Source organism: Aythya marila (genome assembly GCF_965140915.1).
Source record: "Aythya marila genome assembly, chromosome: 4".
Classification (NCBI taxonomy): domain Eukaryota; kingdom Metazoa; phylum Chordata; class Aves; order Anseriformes; family Anatidae; genus Aythya; species Aythya marila.
This window is the reverse complement of record NC_139045.1, coordinates 40,965,933-40,971,932: the sequence shown is the minus strand read 5'-3', so window position 1 is coordinate 40,971,932 and position 6,000 is coordinate 40,965,933. Positions and strand designations below refer to the sequence as shown.

Here is a 6,000-nt window from a genome sequence, read left to right as displayed (position 1 = left end):
GGTGATAAGAATTTAAATTGGTGTATTTCCTCAAAGGGGAAGTGTACTCCAAAACAAAGCTGTGTTTCTACTTGTGAAATAGACAAGTAGCAGCAAATATGATGTTATTCATTAGAATTTTGCGCTACCATTTTCTCATTCCCTCTCTAACAGGTTTTTGTAATAGTGTCTTATTTTGCTAATAATAGTTATTTTCACTCTCCTTTTTTTTTTTCTTTCTCTTTGATCCCTTCGTGTGCCTTGTGTTTCAGGCTTTTCCAAATACAATATGAAGCAGATAATCTTGGAGTTGAAATTCTGAAATAAATATAGTTGACTGATCTGTTACTGATTATAATACTTGTTTGTAATATCATTTGATATGTGACTGTCTGGAATAGAGCTGTTGACACATAGAGAGTTATGTTTTCTAAAAACCTTTATTTTCATCTGTTCCGTAGTTCAAGATCTAAGAAAATGAGATAAGAAAAAAAAGTACTTGGCCTTTTATGATATCTCTAATTTAAAGCCTCATGAATATGAATAACTTTCTGTTGAATAAATTGCATGGCAAAAGTCAGTGACATTTTAAAAGTGTTTTCAAGTATTGTTTGAAACATACACCACTTCCCTTTCATTACACTTTTTTCTTTTTTTCTTGTCCTGATTCTGTTGTTTGCCCTTTTACTGTGAAATTGGTGGGCAAATTCAGATACAGGTTCCTGCATATATATTCATTCTGTTACTACTTACATATTGATAAAGGTAAAAGTTAGCAATCAGAAGAAATGTTATCAGAAGATAATACTTACTGTAGAGTCAGCTTCTCCAAGGCTTTTTGGCTTTCACACTTCCATGAGAACAATTTCTCACATGCAGGCCCTTTCCTTCCACTTCTCATGTTTTAGGCTCTTGTCTTACAGATTTTACTTTCATTTTATTTTTTCTTGTCTTCAGTGGAATTACTGGTTAATCTGACTAAGTTAATTTCTGTGTAGAGATCCATTGCTACTCTGTCAGTAGTATCTCTAATTCACTGTACTGATGCTAGTGCAATGGAAGGTAAGCAAATTTTGTTGCCTAAAAAAAAAAATCAAAGGCAAAAATTTCTCTGAAATTTTGGGCTCCTTTTTTGAAGCCGTAACTTTCCTGCTAGCTGTTTTTCTTTCTCAGAGATTGCAGAGAAATAAAACAGTTAAATAGGCTATTCAGAGCACTTCAAACAGCCGCCTTCAAATTGAGAAGTTGCAACTTTAATCAACACTTAGTTGGAGTCCTGTTGCCAGACATGTGCTTCCCTTCAGTCAGTAGCACCTCTTGACCCTCCAGTTTGCTTCTTTCGTTCCTGTCACACTGAACTCGATTGTCTTTTGGCTTAAAGTTCAGCACTGCTCTCCCTCATCTTGCAAGGTAAGGATTGGGACCTCCAGCAGTTGGATTTCTTCAGTTCTGAAGTTGAGTTTTCACACAGTGCCCTAGTAGACTGTGTGATCAGGCATCTTGGATTCATCACGAGCATCACAGGTTATGTGTTGTTGTAGCAGCCTGAATGATGATGCTTGTTTGGGGTAGACTAGTGCCACCTGGAAGATGCTTTGACATGCAGAAATACACATTTTATTTTGTTGAACTCAGGAACCTGAATATTTATAAGGCAATAGTAACTATACTACTAATAATGGAATTTATCTACAAAAGAAAGTAAACATACAGAGCTCTTTTTCCACTACGTCACTGTACTGAATCAGGTTCCTTGTACCTACAAGAAAACAAACTTCAACCCGCAGGCACTAAAAATATATTATACTGAAGATTTAAGCATATCTGTAGTTTTTCAGAGGAAGAAAAAATGCTCTATTTTTGTCATATGAAAGAAGGGTGAATTGTTAGTATTTAGGAGTGAAATAAATCAAACCAGAGGGAAGCTTAACCAACATGGTTACGGTCTTGGAGCATTTTCTTATGTAAGGTATTTCAGTGTGGATAGGTTTATGTTATTTACAGCATTCTAAAAGTCTTGCAGCTTAAAGACAGCACCCTTGCTTTTCTCATCACTTCTTTTTTGTCCTCTGACTTGATTCTTTCCAATGCAAAATGCAGTCTCCAAGTCCTCCAACGTGTTTAGCTTATGTCCTTCAACCTAACTACTGCAAATCATTGAGCTGTGTCCCCTTAAAAGCAGACTTCTACATCTACATTTAGACCTGAGACCAAAATAGCACAACTGGAGCAGTGAGCAAAAGGTGTCAGTTAAAGTTGTGCACCTCAGTTCTGCAGTCAGGCCCTGGATATCTCAGTGTGTTCTCCGAGATTTCGTTTTCTGAAATTATAGGTCACTTTTGAACATTTTATCCATGAAATATAATTGAACAAAAAATGGCTGCAGGCATAGTTCTGGATTTTGAACTTTTGTCTAAATACAGAGGAATGGGATTGGGAGGGGCTTGGTGAAGGTTTTAAGATTATTGGCAGCTCAAAATAGTCCTTTTTTTTCTTTTTTGACTACAGACAGCTTGCTAGTTTCCATCCCTTTCCAGATAATGTATTACAGCAACTATAATAGACGTTAATATTAGCCAGGCCCATCATAAAAGCCTGATGATGTACACATCTTCTTCAAAACCTGTATTAAGTAAATTAGTAATGTTTACCTCAAACTCAATTATGTCCTTATTATCTGCGTGGCTGGTCAGGGCTTTGATATTTTTAAAGTAATTTCTGTTGCTTTGTATTTTAGCTTGCTTCTCCATTTCAAAAGCTCCTCCTCTTTATGGTTCCAGGTCTTATTCTAATTAAGTGTTAGATACTGAAACTGTTTTGTTTTCCCTTCTCAGTGTTTGACCTGACATTTTAGCCTCATTTGTCTGTAAATCCTCAAATGTGGTTTGTGCTGAATAATCCATTTTGCTTTGTTTCCTGGTGTGATCAAGTTGTCCAGCGTTGTAGTTTCCATTTATAATTTCAGGGCATCCCTTCTGCACAGACTGCTGGGACACTTGGATGGATCACGTTTGAGATGAGATTTGAAATTCAGGCAGTTGAATTATAGGGAGCTTGGGTGAAATCCTGGCCCACCTTGATGTCAGTGGGAGTTTGGTTCCTCTTTTCCATGAGCAAGGAATTCAGCATGATTTTTTGCTTTGCTTGCTCCCGCGCTGCCTTTTGTTTTTATTCTTGGAGGGTTTATCAATTCATCATACTTCTAAATGCAGAGTGTCTGAAAGAAAAACTGAAGAGGCTTTCAGATGAAAAATATTTCTAGGCTTGACAACGTTTCACATCACTTCTAAGAAATGAAAGATTTAATACTTACAGATAGCAGAAGTTTTGTAATTTAGATGGCCCCCTAGTCTATCTTTGCTAAACAAATGTTACTTTAAGTGTAAACATCTTGCCAATATCCATTGCTTTGACTGAATGACAGAGATCTTAGAAAGGGCTTTTCATCCCACTGGACTCCTGTTGTGTTTGAGATGGATCCCCAAGTGCCGTGCAGGAGTTGCTGAGTACATAACCTTAGCTGTGTACGTAATTTTTACCACAGAATTGTGGTCACTGCTGGCTTGAAAGGTGGCAATTACTTAGCAGAGCATGAAATGCTGTGCAGCACTTCACGAAAAGAAAGTGAACACAACATCCCTTGTTTTTCAGTTGAATGGGTTGTGGATGAGGAGGGTGTTTAAGGAACGGCTGTAACGTAGTGGTAGTGCTCGGATTTGGACAGAGCAGCAAGTTCAGTGGTCGCTGCTGTGCTTTTGAGAAAGGGCTGTGACATTTGGAGTGGTGACAAATGGTCACAACCTGTGTCTTAGTTAAAGGCTAGGCTCACTGTGGCAGGGTGATTTTTGGTGAAGTTACACTTCTGGGCACTCCTTCAGAGCAATTTGGAAGACTTAGCTGTGCTTATAGGCCATTGCAGATGGGGAAGGGGCATCACATAATCATCACTTTTGGAGAAGCGTGTTTCTGTACAGGACTGCTAATTCTGAGTGTACCCAACTCCACCTGAATCGTCAGGCGTAACAACATAATGGCATCAGCCTATGAACACGACCTTAGGAGATGCTGAAATAGACCATGATAATCCGTAGTAAAACCTGAGATAAAACTCCATACGTAGTTAGGGTAAAACAACACTGTAACAGGAATCATCAAACCGGAGTTTTGCGTTAGGGAGTTAGAGTGGCACTTTGCCTTGTGTTTTTAAAAAAGTAATTCCTGACTGATAGAAGTGTGAGGTGTGTCTCTGTGTGGTCCCGTCTGTGTTCTTGGAGACTGTAAAACTCAAATGAGAAGAAACTACTGAGAAGAGCAATGATGGGAGGAACATGTATTGAACTGCTGGGGCAGGATGCTGCAAAGGCTGTTCGTTGTATGTGTCAAGTGAGCAGTGCTGCTGTAAAGCACGGCAGAGATCGTATGGATCCATGCATAGGTCGGCAGCTGCAGTTGGGTGGTTGTCAAATAACGCTAATTTTTGAGTAGCGTCAGGATTGATGAGATAAAAGGCAGGTGCTTTTTCTGTTTTGATCCAAATTAGATTATTGCATAATAGTACGCTACTGTATAGAGATAAGGAAGATAGATGGGCAAATCCTCCAGTAAGAGAAACATGAGAAGAAGACATAGGCTGCATGAAATGTTGTGGGCTGTGTTCCCATACGTTCTTCTTTCTTGACGATGAGGCCCCAAGACTTCTGCAGAGACAGCACTTTCTATATGTAATATACAGGAAAACTGCCATCAGTCTGTTTCTGTTTTCTTTGTGCTAGAACGTGGGTCTGGACACGTGGAGTTATGTCTAAATGATGTGAATCCTTACTTTAAAGAGCTGTGAGCCAGGCTTTAAACGGGGAGACTCCGAGCATCTCTATTTTCTCTTCGGGCTGCAGATCTGTCTGACAGCGTTGGCAGCAGCACCTACTTTGTCTCTGAGCTGAGGAAGAGAAGAGTATAGGCATCTGGAAATGCCAGCGTTAAGCAGAAGAGACAGCCAGACATATATCCACGTCAGAGATGTTTTGGTCTGTTGTGCTGCCTGGTGTAATGGTGTAGCAGGAGTGTGTTTACAGTGGGAGAAGCTTTCAGACGCCCACTGATCCGAGGCTTTGAAGTGTGCAGAGGCTGTAGCAGCAGGTAATTCTCCGGGGACGCAGCCGGGTGCCTTGCAGGTGGCTTTACAACAGCCTTGTGCATGATACATAATAGCTGAGCCTTTTCTGCTCGTGCTGAGAAGTGTATTAGCTGTGGGGTAGAATTCCCTGAGGGCTAGAATTGTTTTATTGGTCCCAAGGAGTTTTCTTTTTTGATGGGCCTTTTCGGAATCAAAACATGTTTTTGACAGATCATTTAACATATTGATACAGTTGGAATTGATTTTTTGTTTGTTTTGTTTCCCTTCTGGGAAGTGTGCGCTCTTCAGAAGTACTGAAATAGAATTCATACCCCTTGATTGCTTTCTTTTATGATCATAGGGTGTGTGTGTTTTATAAACCCTGTAGTGGTATTATAAAAACACAGGTTTTATAGTGTAAGGTGTATATGTAATACCCTTGGTGAATAGAAAGTTTTCCTGGTTGTGGCTTAAAAGTGTTCTTTGCAGCAGTGGGACTATGTTGGAGCTTTGCCTCTCTTGCTGTGAATTGTATCTCATTAGTCATTTGTGTTTTTATATTTGCAATTTTTTTTTTGTCTTCGAGTGAATAAAAGTGAAGGCAAAACTGAGCAGCACTTAGGAGTATGATTCTCATCTCTTTGCTCTCAGTGATGAAAACCTTTAAAAAGGGATATGAGCACGTAGGCCATCCAGAACGATCTTAATTGAAAGAAACAGGATGGTCTTGGTGTGGAGCAATGACACTAGCTAGGCTACTATGTTCATCCTTACCTTTCGGAACTGTGTAAAAGGATAGGCACTTACTAAGGTAGCTGTTGTGTTTGGTTTCCAATGCTGATAGCATCGCACATTCTAGATGTGTTTATTTAGCTCTGTGCTTTGGAGTTTAACGTTTTTCATATTCA

At 39.4% G+C, this 6,000-nt stretch overlaps 1 protein-coding gene across 14 annotated transcripts in view; it reads left to right on the top strand.

Annotated features, from left to right (window-relative positions):
- JADE1 (jade family PHD finger 1) overlaps positions 1 to 6,000 on the top strand; it is a 147,437-nt gene that overhangs the window by 117,410 nt on the left and 24,027 nt on the right. The gene's annotated exons all lie outside the window — the stretch shown is intronic.